The sequence below is a fragment of the Balaenoptera acutorostrata genome, chromosome 1 (genome assembly GCF_949987535.1).
Source record: "Balaenoptera acutorostrata chromosome 1, mBalAcu1.1, whole genome shotgun sequence".
Lineage (NCBI taxonomy): Eukaryota > Metazoa > Chordata > Mammalia > Artiodactyla > Balaenopteridae > Balaenoptera > Balaenoptera acutorostrata.
Genome location: NC_080064.1, coordinates 90,348,336 through 90,367,534, shown reverse-complemented (window position 1 = coordinate 90,367,534; position 19,199 = coordinate 90,348,336).

Genomic DNA, 19,199 nt, shown 5'->3' with positions numbered 1-19,199 from the left:
AATCCCAATCGCCCAATTCATCCCACCACCATCCCCACACCCCTGCCGCTTCCCCCCCTTGGTGTCCATACGTTTGTTCTCTACATCTGTGTCTCAATTTCTGCCCTGCAAAGCGGTTCATCTGTACCTTTTTTCTAGGTTCCACATATATGCGTTAATATACAATATTTGTTTTTCTCTTTCTGACTTACTGCACTCTGTATGACAGTCTCTAGATCCATCCACGTCTCTACAAATGACCCAGTTTCGTTCCTTTTTATGGCTAATATTCCATTGTATATATGTACCACAACTTCTTTATCCATTCGTCTGTCGATGGGCATTTAGGTTGCTTCCATGTCCTGGCTATTGTAAATAGTGTTGCAATGAACATTGGGGTGCATGAGTCTTTTTGCATTGCTGTTTTCTCTGGGTACATCCCCAGTAGTGGGACTGCTGGGTCATATGATAATGCTATTTTTAGTTTTTAAAGGAACCTCCATACTGTTCTCCATAGTGGCTGTATCAATTTACATTCCCACCAACACTGCAAGAGGGTTCCCTTTTCTCCATACCCTCTCCAGCATTTGTTGTTTGTAGATTTTCTAATGATGCCCATTCTAACTGGTGTGAGGTGATACCTCATTGTAGTTTTGATTTGCATTTCTCTAATAATTAGTGATGTTGAGAGATTTTCATGTGCTTCTTGGCCATCTGTATGTCTTCTTTGGAGAAATGTCTATTTAGGTCTTCTGCCCATTTTTGGAGTGGGTTGTTTGTTTTTTTAATATTGAGCTGCATGAGCTGTTTATATATTTTGGAGATTAATTCTTTGTCCATTGATTCATTTGTAAATATTTTCTCCCATTCTGACGGTTGTCTTTTCATCTTGTTTATGGTTTCCTTTGCTGTGCAAAAGCTTTCGAGTTTCATTAGGTCCCATTTGTTTATTTTTGTTTTTATTTCCATTACTCTAGGAGGTGGATCAAGAAAGATCTTGCTGTAATTTATGTCAAAGAGTGTACTTCTATTTTTCTCTAAGGGTTTTATAGTGTCCAGTCTTACATTTAGGTCTCTAATCCATTTTGAGTTTATTTTTATGTATGGTATTAGGGAGTGTTCTAATTTCATTCTTTTACATGTAGCTGTCCAGTTTTCCCAGCACCACTTATTGAAGAGGCTGTCTTTTCTCCATTGTATATCCTTGCCTCCTTTGTCATAGATTAGTTGACCATAGGTGTGTGGATATATCTCTGGGCTTTCTATCTTGTTCCATTGATCAATGTTTCTGTTTTTGTGCCAGTACCACATTGTCTTGATTACTGTAGCTTTGTAGTATAGTCTGAAGTCAGGGAGTCTGATTCCTCCAGCTCCATTTTTTTCCCTCAAGACTGCTTTGGCTATTCAGGATCTTTTGTGTCTCCATACGAATTTTAAGATTTTTTGTTCTAGTTCCGTAAAAAACGCCATTGGTAATTTGATAGGAATTGCATTGAATCTGTAGATTGCTTTCAGTAGTATAGTCATTTTCACAATATTGATTCTTCCAATCCAAGAACATGGTATATCTCTCCATCTATTTGTATCATCTTTAATTTCTTTCATCAGTGTCTTATCGTTTTCTGTATACAGGTCTTTTGCCTCCTTAGGTAGGCTAATTCCTAGGTATTTTATTCTTCTTGTTGCAGTGGTAAATGGGAGTGTTTCCTTAATTTCACTTTCAGATTTTTCATCATTAGTGTATAGGAATGCAAGAGATTTCTATGCATTAATTTTGTATCCTGCAAATTTACCAAATTCATTGATTAGCTCTAGTAGTTTTCTGGTGGCATCTTTAGGATTCTCTACATATAGTATCATGTCATCTGCAAACAGTGACAGCTTTACTTCTTCTTTTGTGATTTGGATTCCTTTCATTTCTTTTTCTTCTCTGATTGCTGTGGCTAGGACTTCCAAAACTATGTTGAATAATAGTGGTGAGAGTGGATATCCTTGTCTTGTTCCTGATCTTAGAGGAAATGCTTTCAGTTTTTCACCATTGAGAATGATGTTTGCTGTGGGTTTGTCATATATGGCCTTTATTATGTTGGGGTAGGTTCCCTCTATGCCCACTTTCTGGAGAGTTTTTTATCATAAATGGGTGTTGAAACTTGTCAAAAGTTTTTCTGCATCTATTGAGATGATCATATGGTTTTTATTCTTCAATTTGTTAATATGGTTTATCACATTGATTGATTTACATATATTGAAGCATCCTTGCATCCCTGGGATAAATCCCACTTGATCATGGTGTATGATCCTTTTAATGTATTGTTGGATTCTGTTTCCTAGTATTTTGTTGAGGATTTTTGAATCTATATTCATCAGTGATATTGGTCTGTAATTTTCTTTTTTTGTAGTGTCTTTGTCTGGTTTTGGTATCAGGGTGATGGTGGCCTCATAGAATGAGTTTGGGAGTGTTCCTTCCTCTGCAATTTTTTGGAAGAGTGGGTGTTAGCTCTTCTCTAAATGTTTGATAGAATTTACCTGTGAAGCCATCTGGGCCTGGACTTTTGTTTGTTGGAAGATTTTTAATCACAGTTTCAAGTTCATTACTTGTGATTGGTCTGTTCATATTTTCTATTACTTCCTGGTTCAGTCTTGGAAGGTTATACCTTTCTAAAAATTTGTCGATTTCTTCCAGGTTGTCCATTTTATTGGCGTAGAGTTGCTTGTAGTAGTCTCTTAGGATGCTCTATATTTCTGCGGTGTCCGTTATAACTTCTTCTTTTTCATTTCTAAGTTTATTGATTTGAGTCCTCTCCCTATTTTCTTGATGAGTCTGGCTAATGATTTATCAATTTTTTTTATCTTCTCCAAGAACCAGCTTTTAGTTTTATTGAACTTTGTTATTGTTTTCTTTGTTTCTATTTCATTTATTTCTGCTCTGATCTTTATGATTTCTTTCCTTCTGCTAACTTTGGGTTTTGTTTGTTCTTCTTTCTCTAGTTCCTTTAGGTGTAAGGTTAGATTGTTTATTTGAGATTTTTCTTGCTTCTTGAGGTAGGCTTGTATAGCTATAATCTTCCCTCTTAGAACTGCTTTTGCTGCATCCCATAGGTTTTGGATCGTCGTGTTTTCATTTTCATTTGTCTCTAGGTATTTTGTGATTTCCTTTTTGATTTCTTCAGTGATCTCGTGGTTATTTAGTAACGTATTGTTTAGCCTCCGTGTGTTTGTGTTTTTTATGTGTTTTTCCCTGTAATTCATTTCTAATCTCATAGCGTTGTGGTCGAAAAAGATGCTTGATATGATTTCAATTTTCTTAAATTTACTGAGACTTGATTTGTGACCCAAGATGTGATCTATCCTGGAGAATTTTCCATGCGCACTTGAGAAGAAAGTGTAGTCTGCTGTTTTGGCATGGAATGTCCCATAAATATCAGTTAAATCTATCTGGTCTATTGTGTCATTTAAAGCTTCTGTTTCCTTATTTATTTTCATTTTGGGTGATCTGTCCATTGGTGTAAGTGAGGTGTTAACGTCCCCCACTATTAATGTGTTACTGTCAATTTCCTCTTTTATAGCTCTTAGCAGTTGCCTTATGTATTGAGGTGCTCCTATGTTGGGTGCATATATATTTATAATTGTTATATCTTCTTCTTGGATTGATCCCTTGATCATTATGTAGTGTCCTTCCTTGTCTCTTGTAACATTCTTTATCTTAAAGTCTATTTTATCTGATATGAGTATTGCTACTCCAGCTTTCTTTTGATTTCCATTTGCATGGAATATCTTTTTCCATCCCCTGACTTTCAGTCTGTATGTGTCCCTACATCTGAAGTGGGTCTCTTGTAGACAGCATATAGATGGGTCTTGTTTTTGTATCCATTCAGGAAGCCTGTGTCTTTTGGTTGGAGCATTTAATCCATTCACGTTTAAGGTAATTATCGAAATGTATGTTCCTATGACCATTTTCTTAATTGTTTTGGGTTTGTTTTTGCAGGTCCTTTTCTTCTCTTGTGTTTCCCACTTAGAGAAGTTCCTTTAGCATTTGTTGTAGAGCTAGTTTGGTGGTGCTGAATTCTCTTAGCTTTTGCTTTTCTGTAAAGCTTTTGATTTCTCCATCGAATCTGAATGAGATCCTTGCTGGGTAGAGTAATCTTGGTTGTAGGTTCTTCCCTTTCATCACTTTAAGTATATCATGCCACTCCCTTCTGGCTTGTAGAGTTTCTGCTGAGAAATCAGCTGTTAACCTTATGGGAGTTCCCTTGTATGTTATTTGTCATTTTTCCCTTGCTGCTTTCAATAATTTTTCTTTGTCTTTAATTTTTGCCGATTTGATTACTATGTGTCTCGGCATGTTTCTCCTTGGGGTTATCCTGTATGGGACTCTCTGTGCTTCCTGGACTTGGGTGGCTATTTCCTTTCCCATGTTAGGGAAGTTTCCTACTATAATCTCTTCAAATATTTTCTCTGGTCCTTTCTCTCTCTCTTCTCCTTCTGGGACCCCTATAATGCGAATGTTGTTGCGTTTAATGTTGTCCCAGAGGTTCTTTTCATTCTTTTTTCTTTATTCTGTTCTGCAGCAGTGAATTCCACCATTCTGTCTTCCAGGACACTTATCTATTCTTCTGCCTCAGTTATTCTGCTACTGATTCCTTCTAGTGTAGTTTTCATTTCAGTTATTGTATTGTTCATTTCTGTTTGTTTGTTCTTTAATTCTTCTAGGTCTTTGTTAAACATTTCTTGCATCTTCTCGATCTTTGCCTCCATTCTTTTTCCAAGGTCCTGGATCATCTTCACTATCATTATTCTGAATTCTTTTTCTGGAAGATTGCCTATCTCCATTTCATTTAGTTGTTTTTCTGGGGTTTTTTCTTGTTCCTTCATCTGGTACATAGCCCTCTGCCTTTTCATCTTGTCTATCTTTCTGTGAACGTGTTTTTTTCCCCACAGGCTGCAGGATTGTACTTCTTGCTTCTGCTGTCTGCCCTCTGGTTGATGAGGCTATCTAAGAGGCTTGTGCAAGCTTCCTGATGGGAGGGACTGGTGGTGGGTAGAGCTGGGTGTTGCTCTGGTGGGCAGAGCTCAGTAAAACTTTAATCCACTTGACTGCTGATGAGTGGGGCTGGGTTCCCTCCCTGTTGGTTGTTTGGCCTGAGGTGACCCAACACTGGAGACTACCTGGGCTCTTTGGTGGGGCTAATGGCGGACTCTGGGAGGGCTCACGCCAAGGAGTACTTCCCAGAACTTCTGTTGCCAGTGTCTCTCCTCACGTGAGACACAGCCACACCCCACGTCTGCAGGAGACCCTCCAACACTAGCAGGTAGGTCTGGTTCAGTCTCCCCTGGGGTCACTGCTCCTTCCCCTGGGTCCCAATGAGCACACTACTTCGTGTGTGCCCTCCAAGAGTGGAGTCTCTGTTTCCCCCAGTCTTGTTAAAGCCCTGCAATCAAATCCCACTAGTCTTCAAAGTGTGATTCTCTAGGAATTCCTCCTCCCGTTGCCAGACACCCAGGTTGGGAACCTGATGTGGGGCTCAGAACCTTCACTCCAGTTGGTGGACTTCTGTGGTATAAGTGTTCTCCAGTCTGTGAGTCACCCACCCAGCAGTTACGGGATTTGATTTTACTGTGATTGCACCCCTCCTACCATCTCATTGTGGCTTCTCCTTTGTCTTTGGATGTGGGGTATCTTTTTTGGTGTGTTCCAGTGTCTTCCTGTTGATGACTGTCCAGCAGCTAGTTGTGGTTCTGGTGTTCTCACAAGAGGGAGTGAGAGCACTTCCTTCTACTCCGCCATCTTGGTTCCTAATCTCTTGTTTTTAAATTAGAGAAATCATGCACACATTTGTTCCTTCTGCCCTTGGAGATTATAAACACTCAGAGGCAACTCATTTTTGCAGAGTATTTGCTTTCAAGAAGCAATGAAGTGCAAATGGAAGCCAACTGAATTTAGCAATTTGTTTACTCAGAAAGAAAACAGCTGGAGAAAAAAATAGAGTATTTTAATAATTAGCCAGTCATGTTAGATAAGGGACATTCCAGTATATGATCTAGCATCGTAATAAGGAGGCTGACACTTTGGATGATAAAGAATTAGCAATTGGGCTTCCCTGGTGGCACAGTGGTTGAGAATCTGCCTGCCAATGCAGGGGACACGGGTTGGAGCCCTGGTCTGGGAAGATCCCACATGCCGCGGAGCGACTAAGCCCGTGAGCCACAATTGCTGAGCCTGCGCGTCTGGAGCCTGTGCTCCGCAACGGGAGAGGCCATGATAGTGAGAGGCCCGCGCACCGCGATGAAGAGTGGCCCCCGCTTGCCGCAACTAGAGAAAGCCCTCACACAGAAACGAAGACCCAACACAGCCATAAATAAATAAATAAATAAATAAAATTAAAAAAAAAAAAAAAAAAGAATTAGCAATTAACCTCCTAACTGAAGAAAAAAGTACTCAAAAGGGGGGAAAAAGTAGAGAAACAGGCTTCAGTTTTGAATTTTATTCACTATGTCTTCAAACTCACAATGGGTAGTTTTTAAAAGTTTTACCAGGTAATATGCTTTGAGTACTTTCGCAAATAGAAGGCTTCATGAGCCCGTGCTAAAGGTAATGTTGTTGAGGAATTACAAGATAGAGCAGTTACCATGGGGAACTTTTCTCAGCTATCTAATGAAAACTCAAATTCTGTATTCCTTTGTCTACAATGTCTGTACCTACTGTAAATTATTAGAAGAAACGAGTTAACCTCTCCTATATAGCTTAATTATTAAATAGCTGCTGGCACAGAATACAAAATTAATAGCACTCTTTACTGCAGATCTTTAATTAACCACAAAGTCCTTTCACAAGTGTTCTGTACCTGGCCAGAACACTTCTTAAAAATACAGAAGACACATTCAAAGAATATATATAATTCTTCATTGAGATGTGAGATTGTGACTGTGGTCCAACCAGAACCATAGCAATAGGAACCAGGATGGTAATTTTCTCCAAAGCTCACCTCTTTGCTTTCCTGCCATCAGCCAACCAATGGAGAACTTGAGCCCTTTCCTTTCAGAGAAGCATCCTGTCAATTCAGAAGGAGAATGGCCTCTTCTGCATGCACTCTGCTTTTGTGTAGCAATATCTAAGCAGATGGATAGGGCTTTGAAGTCCTGATGAACAAGAGGAGAGCTACACTAAATAATAGTTATATCCCATAGGTCCGAGGGAGTATGACAAAGAAGCAGTCATTGTGTGAAGTTGCTTTTGGTGCCTAGAGGAGAGAGAGGAAAGGAAGGGAATTACAGAGAGCAAAAGAACTAAAAAGAGGGTTAAGGAAGAAATAAAGATGGTTTATGGTCTTATTGGAAGTTACTAAAACTGGTTACAAATCAAAATAACTCAGTATAGTAAATGCATTGAACCAGAATAACCCAACAGCTGAGGCTCAGAAAATGCTGCTGCTATAATTATTGTGTGATTGTTGTTGTTGCTGGTGTTGATGCCGATGCTGCTCTTCTCCAAGAGGTTCTGATATATTTGAAGAACCTGAAAAGATGCTAGGCTTAGAAGCCCAACACTACCATGTAGCTGAGTTACCCCAGGACTTCCAACATCCATAGGAGTAAGACCGTGTAACACCAACACTTCTTCCCCGTAAAAATAGGCTCTTTTTCTCCTCCTTTGATCCCATAGATGTGAATATAATGAGATTTTATCAAAACCACTTCATCTTATTGTTACTTCTGCCAGAGAAATAGTACGTTACACCCTCCTGGCTTTGATGCAGACAATGAACCTTTCTAATAGATTGCCAGTTGCTTTGACACAAAAGCTAGAGAAAATGTAACTTACCCCAGAACCTTGTTCCCAATCTGTCTCCAGCACTGCAGCTGTCAAATTCGGCCCCTAAAATGCCCTTGATTAAAGGAGTGAGCCAAAGAAAGAGTAATAGTCTGCCAAGTTAGGTGGCTATAATCCTCAATATTGGTAATTACACTTCAAATACATCAAGTTTTGTTGTTGAAGCTCAGAAAGTAAAACTCTGATTTATCTAAACAAAAGATGATTCAGATCTTGCAAGCCTCAAAAAGCTCAGTATGTTCTAAAATAACCCCTGCAGCTAAATTACCTTCATAGGATTTTGTCAGATTTCCCAAGACAGCTTTAGCCTAGTCTGGTCATCTGAAGAAATCTTAGCCAACCATAGAAAGTACTACATGTGGCTTACTTTTCTGAAGAGGAACAGTGAGTCTGAAGTTAAGCTCTATTTGATACAACATAAATCTAAGATGTCTCCCACATTTGGCCAATAGCGCTGAGATTTCGTCAAGAAGGAAGCACTCACTTGCAAAAAACAGCCAGAAGAATTAGCTTTTCTTCCGAAATCTCTAACCATTTGCATCACGATCATAGTCAAAGCCTTCTTTAACATGCTGTTGGAGTTCTCATATCTCAGTCAATAAAAATGCATTGTTTTTCACTTTCAGTATGTCACACATTCAAGAGTTAGAAATATTTACAGAATCAGTAATGCAGGGCAAACTCGTCTCCTATTGGCTGGCATTATTTTTATTTATTGGTTTTCCCATGAATAATAGAGTGACTTTGTTCAAATTGCCATCCTGTATCAGTTAATACATCACTTAATTTCTTCTACAGCCAACAATGTCAAAGTTCACATTACAGTGTTTCTTCTGTTTGTCTAACTTATAGATGGCCTGTTGCTAATGTAGCAACATTAAATTAAACAGTAGCATGGGAGTAGTAGTCCCTGAATAGAGATCAGTACCTTTTACACTTTTGCCACAATTGGCATTGATTAATTCACCTTTATAAAATCATTCATCAAATATTTGAGATGAAACACAAGGATTTTTATGTTTAACCCCTCCCCGCCACTATTTGGTTATTTAACCGCCAGACAACCAAATAAAGCCAGCTTGTCCCAGACAAAAATTAAACCATGGGGACTTCCCTGGCAGTCCAGTGGTTAAGACACTGCACTTCCACTGCAGGGGGTAGAGGTTCAATCCTGGTTGGGGAACTAAGATTCCACATGCCCACGTGCCGCGTACGGTGCTGCCAAAAGAAATATTAAAAACAAAATTTAAATCATGATTATGCCTTTTAAAATATTTCTATCAGAAGTCTCTATATAGTTTCAACTTCACTCTTTCAGAACCTCCTCCACGTTCTATTTAAAAATGATCTTGAAACTCAATATCACTTTTTAAAAAGTCACACTCAGAAAACCCTCATTCCACACTGCACTCTCCAAGTGTTTCCAAAATAATGGAGGGACGGATAGGTTGAAATCCCCAGCTCAAAATTTCATTTCAGAAATGAATTCCCCCAGAAAGTAATGCTTCTTATTACATGTCACAGCTATGGCTTATCTTTTAGGCACTGATGACATGTTAGTCCTGATACATGCTTAGTTGAAAACACTGATTTCTAAAAGAGGCCTTCTCTGACCTCGAGTGCACAGCCAAACCATAGCCAGAGGAGCACCTCTAAAGTTGGCACCATGTTGCTTCATTTTTTCATGATGCCACAGCAATCCAATAGAGCCAGAAAGAAACCTTGTGTTTGGGAGCTTGAAATTTTAATAGTAGGAGGAGAAGGAATAGTAGTAGAAATAATGGTAATAGTAGTACCAATTGTCATTTATTGAGTACTTACCATGGGACAGACACCAGATTAAATGCTCTAAAAACATTGTCCATGCACTTAATAATTGAGTATTTGGGAAAATACTAATTTTAATATTAGGAATCTCATACATCTGAATATTCAAAAGGAGACCTAGTTTTCTCTGCAGATTATTTTCTTAAGATAGCAAGGAAGAACCTAATTACATAGCTATCAGCCTTAGGAAGAGGGAAATTAGTTAAGTGTGCTTGAGGGAATAAGTCCTGGTTACTTCCAACTGAACAAAGAGAGCTGAATGGAAGTCCCAGGAAAGAAAGATGAAAAAAGATAAACTATTTCAGAAATAAATCTTCAGGAAATATCAATATAACAATATCAAAGACCCAAGTAAGATACAGATAGTACATTGCCTAGGTTGAAAGAAGAAGGACAAAGAGATTGTTCTAATGGCTGGCAAAGGAAGGGTGGGTGTCTAACACATCTGTGTCAAACATGAAGATTGAAGCAAACTAGGTAGGCAGTTTGGGGCCTGTACAGCTTACCTATGGCTTTGCATTCATGAACAAGGTTGGTATTTAAATTCCAGATTACCTTCACCTGATAATGTTTCATGCATATGAAAGTGTGCTAAAAAGAAAGTTAGAATCCCCCCGCTTTGTTGGTCAAACTTTTTAATCAGCATTTGTTGGAAGTAAAGTATAACCTTTCTGGGAATCAGTTTCATCAAATGTATAATGTAAATTAATCAAACCACCTGCCTATATCACACATTTTTTATATTGTATATCTTATTGTAAGATAATGGATATGAAAGCAATTTGAAATAATATAAAGCATTATGCAAAGGTAAAAGGTGTAATTATCATTTTGTATCAAATGCAATCAACTCCAAACGGATGACTGGATGCTCTAATTTTTCATTAAGGACACGGGACAACATAAAAATGTGAAATGAATTATTGGGGTCTCTGTCTCGTTAACTTACAATGGAAAGGTTATAATGAGGATGGACCAAAAAGATCCAGTGGGAGTGGTACCTGGATCAAGAAATATATGAATATTTTCCTTGGGTCTCTACTAACTAATTTAGTCATTTATTCATTAAATCTATGATTTTCACCCTTGGGAGATTCCAAGCTTATTTTCTCTTATTCTTGTTGAGTAGTAGTTCTTCATATATTAATTAAAATAAAATCAACACCTAGATTTTTCTTCTTTAATAAAAATAATAATAACTCCAATGTTTTTCATTCTTACTCAATGAGAAATGTTTTTCAACTCCTTATTTACCTTCACTGAACTTGTCTGGACCTAACAGTGTGGAAACCTGGGTGTCTATCAAATTGTCGAAATGGAGAAAGGTCTCTATGTCAGATATTGTCCAGGGCATAGACCGCAGCTTGGCTTGGAGTCATCTGGGCCTGAACTCAATTAAGATCAACTCTGATTGCTACTACTCCTACATATCTGACAAAGCAAATGAAAATCCTCTTTAGAGGAAGGTAACATGATGCTCAGTCTTAAATTATTTCAACAATTAATCTTTCAAAATACAATGTGCAACAGACAAGCTAAGATAACTAGCAACATGTTGAGACAAGAAACAACAAAAATAACAGGCTCAGACATTTTATTTTTTTTTAAGGTTACAATGTTTAATGTTTATCAAGTGAAATTTCTACAACTAGCAAGATAACACATGAGTTACTAGGACTCAGACCACGTCCTAGGGAATGTTTATTGGGCCATCCCAATTACACCACAAGCCAAATTCCAAGTCAAGCTTGAAAATGTTGGCAGGGAGCTGGAACCTATGGGAAGTGACATAGGGAACTGTAAAATAACCAAGTGAAAATGCTAGGAAAATTCTAGGAAATAATAATAGAATTTAAGAATTTGATGCATAAAACTGAAGATAGAATGAAGTGTGAAGAGGAAGAGATGTAGGAAGGAATGAAGAGCAATGAAAATGGTAAATACATGGGAGTCTCTAAATGAATAGTAAATGAATAAAACAATAATAATGTTGTTTTAAAACACACATTATGTAAATATACATCTTACATACTATTGTTGTTTTATAGTCATTACTCATTTAGATTTACCCATATATTTGCATATATATGCATGTATGTGTATGTGTTAGAAAATATAAGAAAACAATGGCATGTAAGTCAATGTAAATGAGTTTAAATGTTTTAATAACCTTGCAATGTCCAGGGAAAGTCAAAGGTACATGTTGTAATTTCTAGAGTGAACACACACACACACTCCACACAAGATAGACAATTCTAACTAGAGAATGAAAGGTAAAAGATATCACCCTGGAAAATGGAAAGGAAAGAGAGAGCTAGAGCTGATTCTCTGAAAGGGAAGGAGACATGTAAGGAAGGGAGGTGTGCAAATAGCATCATTTTTACATTAAGAGAAATTAAGAGATAAGTAGAAAATGGATGGGGGGAAAAGGAGATTTACAAACAATAAAGAAACAAAATTAACCAAACAACTGAGCGAAATACTATAGTTTTTCAAAATGGGAAACATGGTGAAGTGATACAAAACATTATAAATGAGCTAAATGTTCATCTTTCATCATAAGGAGTCAAATTGATAAATTAGGAGACAGTAAAATAAGGATCTCTTTTGATTTGAGGATACTTACCCAAAAAACTAAAATAAAAAGTAGTTTAGTGATATTCTCTTAAAAGTGGGACTGAGGATGGTAAAGTTGTTGCTTTTTATTTTAAGTTCTTCTGTTTGATTATTTTATCCTCGATATATAAAAATTTAGATTACATATATTTATAGATGATTTTATATTGCATGAATCTACAGCTATAGTAAATTTTGCTTATATATAATATATGCTATATATTCCTGATGCAGTATATATTTTACATTAATATAATTCTCTTTATATATTATATATTTTATTGTGTGCAGATCCATATTTTATATATTTATATGTTTATATATTTGTGTTAATACTGGGAAATTAAACTATAATCATCCTTATAAACTGATTTTATTCTCATTGATCTCTAATACATAAGGGTGTTAAAATCCAGATCATACTTTCGCAAATTTCGAGTCAAACGGATTAGGTTTCAAATCTTTTTTCTGCCGTAACCTAGCTATGTGACATATGAAAATTCACTTAACCTCACTGAGTCTCTATTTGCTCATCTATTGATTTAAAGGAAGAAAAATAGCTACTGTCAGAAGTGCTGTGATAATCGGAGATAATATATTTAAAGTGCTTAGTCAGTGCCTGATATAAAGTAAGTTCTGAATAAATGAAAATAATCATTATAATTCAACACTCTTACAATGCCTCTATTTAATAAACATTTTCTGGGGCCTATTATGCATCAAAAACTCTCCTAAGACTGCCCACAAGAAGGTTACAGTATGGTGGGAGGAGGTGAGCAGAGGATGCTGTGGGTGCAGGACTGTCAGAAGAGGCTTCATTAAGTCATTAACACTTGAACAGCATTGTGACAAATAATCTGAGCTAAAGAAAGGAAATTCGAAATAGATGGAACAGTGTGGGCAAATGACATAGAAATAAAATAACATGACATGTTTTATATCTCAGATATTGACTTTGAATTTGTCCACCTCTATAGATAGCCATTGAATTAAGCAGGATGATTGATATTAGAAAAAACACTCTGTTGACAATAATGACAAACTGGAAGGAGACTAGAGAAAAGCTGTAAGCAATTAAGATGAGAGAGACTAGTTAAAATAATACCATAGTAATCTGGGAAGTAAGTGACAAAGACCTGAATTAAGTCAATAGGAATGGAAAGGCAAGGTCAGAAATTAAATTTAAAATTTAAAATTAAGAATTTAGACATTAGAGACATGGACTACCTTAATGTGACAAATGAATGATAGGGAAGTATTTAGGATGGCTTTGGAAATGGGGTGAATATTAGTGTATTAACTGAGATAAAAAATGCAGATGGAGGAGAGCAGGTTGGGACATAGTGAATTTGGATAATCTCTAGAACACCAAATACGCAGTGGGTATTTAGCTTTGTGGATCTGGAGCTCAGTAAGAAGAAGGGGCTGAGGGTCTCTATATGGATAAGCACATAGAGAACAGCTGAAAATATTATTTAATTATTTATTATTAATTTACTTAATTTAGAAAATATCATTTTAATTCTCCAAAGGAAATTACAGGAAGTGAGAGGAACAATTACTCCTTGTATAAAAACCAATCCTCCAGACTCACTCATTGCACTTGTACAAAACTTCATTCCTTCATTCACCAAACGTTTTCCAATTAAATACCTATTACTGTCTAAATGAATTGGTTTTTTGCATGTCATATACTAAATGTATATTTTTTATTTTTTATTTATATGTATATTTTTTATTCAAGCTAGACTAAATTTTTCTAGGGTAGGGGACATGTCATACCTACATCATCTTTATCACTAGCATAGTTTCTGGCACAGAGAATGCCCTAAATACATGTTTACTGAGTTCATTCCTCATGCCTCTGATAGCTTTATAATGCTATTCCTTATCCTGTGTTTGGGTCACAGCTCTTTCTAAAATTTTAATTCAAGTTGTTTCTCTACTTCCCTACCTCCCACTTTATGCCATACTGCATGTTACCACTCCTGAGTCTTTTAATAAATATATGGCAGTGAAGTCACCCAGTCAACCACATGGAGCTCAAATGATTATAAGTAGTGAGAGAACACGTGAAACCTTGAAGAAGCTGAAGGCAAACATTTGCACTCCCAAATTATCATTGATGAATAACTTCTGGGCCAGAAATACATGGTATCATTGACATTGCAATTTGGAGGGTGACTTTGATACTCTCACGTTAGGGGTGACACTCCTTTCAACTGGAACCAAGGTCAGTAGAGAAATGCCTTTGGTCTGTAGGAAACTCGTCCTATTCCAGGCCTATCCACCACACAAAGATTTAACCTGCAGACCTAGCAGAAATGAAGACATTCCTCCTAGATGAAAATTTTGAAAAGAATAACACTCAGTAAGACATGAGGAATATTCTTTAAAAAGTTTCATTCCAAAAGAAGCTTTTTTTCAAAATGTGGTGTACATTTGGAAAGAGAAGGTCACAGAGAAAGTCAGCTCCACACAAACGTTTGCTCACAGAAACACTAGCAACAAATAAATAACGTTTGGGAAGCAATTGTCTTGCACTGACTATGTACAAATGGAGAAAAGTCTTCAAATACTTCAATACCTTCATTTTGAAATGCCAGTCAACCTCAGAAGCTGTCCCTTATAATACATTCCTGGCAATACTTGCACCTCTTTGTTTTCAGAGCTATTAACCAAATTTTAAATATTATGCGACTGCTATTTGAAAAAGAGTGTCTGAGATGCATTTATTTTGTAATTGTAATTACTATATAAGGTTCTCACAAGTAATTAAACAGAAGACTATTTGGAACAAAATTTTTACCAAAAAAGTAAAAATTTCAAAAAGTGAGCTAAATAAAAAACAGGTGATTTATTTTTAAGTAAAAACAATTCAAAGCATGACACATAATGAATTACAGTAGTGAAGGAGAGACACATTCTATATTTGACAGCACCTTGAACACAAGTAGCAGTGGCCTATTTTCTTGTTTTCCTTATTATCCTCATTAATAATTAAAGACAGTTAAGAATTGCCTTTCTGTACTTGAATTCAAACTATCACCCTAAGGATCTCCTGGAGAGAGTCGTGAATTCTAGACTTCTGCCAAAGTCAGCACAGGCAGTATTTATAAAGGTCAAAAACTTAAATCATTAGTAAAAAAAGAAAGAAATGCTATTAGCCACATGGAAAATAAAGAAAGCATTTCCAGACTAGTTCTTCCATCTCACCAGTAATTAACAGCACAAGCCCCCAGTATCTATGAACTCCTGATGGTTGCCAGTATCCCCATTCAAGTTCAAGGTCTTTGCAAGCCAGCCTCCTTTGTTATTAGCCACAATGCCTAGCATTCTGCCCAAAATGCCTCTTGGTTTGCTGATTGAAAAAACCTGTCAGAGTGTACATTTTCAGATAGAATATTTTCCTTGGGTATAATTCTAAAATGTCGTGGCCACTGTTGTCCTCATTGATAAAGGTAGAGGCATGAGAAAGGAAGAGAATAAATATAAAAGGAAAGCAATTTCCCCAAGTCCCCATTAACCCACCTAATAAATAACAACACAGTCATCATATTGCTTAGCATTCTACTGTACATCGATAATGCAGTCATCTGATTAATAGATTGCTAAGGCTGTATTTGCCTTGCACCTTAGAAAAATTAAAAGACAAACAAGCAAACGAGATTGCCATCTTTGGCAATGTGCCCATTGAATATCTTTGTGCTTTTTGAGTATTATTGAAAAAAAAAGGACAGTAGTCATTCCTCAAAGGATCTGTTTTAGGCAGGGACTGACACAATGACCCAGGAGCTGTTTGTCCCCATTCTTTAGAACAGTGCAGATAGTTAATGAAATATTATTTGTCCAGGTTAATTAGCCATTTTCCTCCATGTGGGTAAGAGTCAGGTGGTGTCTAAACACAGGAGGGAAGCCTCCTCTCCACAGCAGGGCACAGAATACATTCACAAAACACCACATCCTGCAGGGATACAGTGGTGGATTCAGAAATCAGACTTCCTGAAACTGAATCCCTATCCAGCCATTTAGAACCTCAGGTAAGTTACTCAAACTCTTTGCCTCAGGGTCCTTATCTGTAGTCCACATGGATGTAATAACAACTACTTCCCAGGCTCATTGTGAAGATTAAATAAGATAGGGCATATTTTATTTTGGGCATGTCCAGTACAATGCCTGGCACATGCAAAGAGCTCAAGAAACATTGACTATTACTATTATTATTATCATTACTCCTGGGCTTAAATGCACAGAGCCTACAGGGGGGATATCATCTCACGTAGGGGGTCCAGATAAAACCAAGGCTGAGGCATAACCAGTGTGTCATTTGGGTGGTACCCCCTCCCCCACTAAGCTTTTGTGTGCATCTACTGATTTTCCTAGAGGCTGAAGAGCCCCTGCGACAAAAAATTTAAACTACATCCACAATTAGGGTTCAGACTTAGACAGGAATGTGTGAGGACCTGGGAAGGGGGGATGAGGTAGTGGTGACAGGAGGGGAGTTCTTCCAAATTTGCATAGGGGGCAAAGGAGCCCTAAAATGGAAATCACTTGAAGAAAGAAGAGCCTGGCCCAAGGAGCCAGGAATAGGAAGAGCATTAGAGGAAACAGTAATTCTAGATACAGATGGTGGTCATTACGTGAGACTATTCCAACTCAGCTGTTCTAGTGGAGTGAAAAAAAGAAAAGGGCTACATTATTAACCTCTGCTGTAATTCAGAACCGGGGCAACAATACTGGGGATGCTTCTTGTCCCTGATCTAAACAGAAGGCAGACGTGGCACCAACATATGAGGTGAATCAGCAGAGATCTGACCCTCAGCAGGTCAAGACAGTTGAGGGCAGAGCGGCACTCTTCAGACGTCAAAGGCAGCAGCTGCAGAATCCAGATCAACTAATGGTGAGGTCAGCAGATCTTTGGGGCAACCAGCGCTGAAGTTGTGAAACGAGTCCAAACAGAACAATCGAGTTGGTGGCACAGCACAGAGCAGCAGAAATCAGCCCTGAGGAGTGGCCTGGCTGATTGCAGGTACTTGTAGAACACCTCCTAAGTGAGCCCCCAAACCCTCAGCAGAGTGGGCTCTGCCAGGGGCTATCATAATTTGAGTGTGAGGGCTAATAGGCCTTCATTTGTGTTCTCTGGCTGCTCAGTCCTGGGACAGCTGGTTTTCAGTTATGTCATATTTGTTGCCTTTTTCATGAAAGCCCATTTTCATTTTTGTGACAGGTGTCTGAATTCAGAGTAAGGAGTATAGCCTGACAGGTTGGTGCACAGATTTTTCTGGTAATAACTAAAGCACAAAACTCAGATGTGGGAGAGGTTCTTCTCCATCCAAATCCCAGAAGCCAGGCCATAGTGCTGTTGTAGGTTCAGATGTGACAGCTGAGCTGCAAACAAGGTTCGGTGTCCCTATTTGAGACAGGAGAGTGTTGGGGGGTGGGAGGTATAGGGAATGACATCATCAGTGGATATTTTCCAATTTCTAATATTTTTTATCAAGTGAAATATAGTTAAAATGAATAACAACTTAAATAGTAGGTGAAGAGGGGAAGTTATAAGAGAACATGACTATCCTGTATGATTCTCAGTTTACAAACTTGGGTGTGCAACAAATATTTTTAACATTTTCTTAAACCAAAACAAAACTCAGACTCTGAGCCACCCCCATCTCAACAAACTAGCAGAACATTCAGCCTTGGTCCTTCTTGAAGTTTCCCATCTTCCTGCTCCTTGGCCTGTCTCCTCCCCTGTATTAAGCAAAAGTCAAACATCTTACAAAAGAATCAAGGCACTGAGGAGGCCTTTCGGTCAAGATACATCACTCCCTACTGTCTACCTCCGAGACAAGCATGGTCTCTTTAGAGCTGGCAGCTCTGCTGCTGCAGCACCACCCCTGGGTTAGGAAGTGTTTGAAGAGGGCTGGAGCGTCCAAACTGGGCATCTCAGCCTCCCCAGGTGCCCCACTCAGCCTTTCTCTTGGCAGGTGACCCCTCTGCAATGCAGAGCTACAGAGCCGGACAAGCGGCTTCACGCTTAAAGCACACTCCCTCTACTCTTCCCTGTGGAGGGAACATGTTTCCCTCCTCTTGCTGCCCTTAAACGTTTTTTAAAATAAAATGTAAAATAAATATCGAGAGAAGTATACACAGACTAAAATATGCTGAATCCAAAACCCCCTGAGCTTAACTTCCTGCTTGAATAAAGGAAGGGAGAAAGGTGGGAGATACACAGAGAAAGTCACAGATTAACGTGTCAAAAACTTTTCCTGCTGTAAGTGAAAAGCCATGGTGACAATTTAGTTATTTACTTATCAAGCCCTTACTTATTGCTTAGCACAGCCAGTCACTGTTCTAAGTACTTTACAAATATTAACTTATTCAATCCTCATAACAATCCTATATTATCCTCATTTACATTGTAGAAACTAAGGCACACAGATTCAGTAACATGTGCCAGTTCACACAACAAATAAGTGGCAGAATCTATATTCAAAGTAAGACTGTCAGGCTCCTTAGACTCGGCTGTTGCCCGCTGCTGTGTGCTCCTTCCAGAAGGCAGAGATGGGGCTGCAGAGTACTACGCTGTTGTGTCTCAGTGCTGCTTTCTCTGCTGCTGCCCTCTTGCCCTGGGTCACTGCAGCTCCCTCCACCTGATCCACAATTTGCTGGGCCCAGGTTTACATTCTGAAGTTCAGACCTTACACTGGTTCATATCCTCTCATCTTGATTCAACATTTGCTCTTTGCTCCCTGCTCTGTTCTTATATCTTCCTTTTCCTCCTTGACCTTCAGACTTCAGGAACGATTCGGTCTTTCTGGCTTTCGTCTTCCAAACCCTCTGACTTTCCTCTTGAGCACTTAGAGTAATCTTCTTGGCCAAGTTTAAATGCCATGAATCTAACTTTGACATGAGGTCTCTGGACCTGTGTCCCCACTGAGCTTGCGCTAGA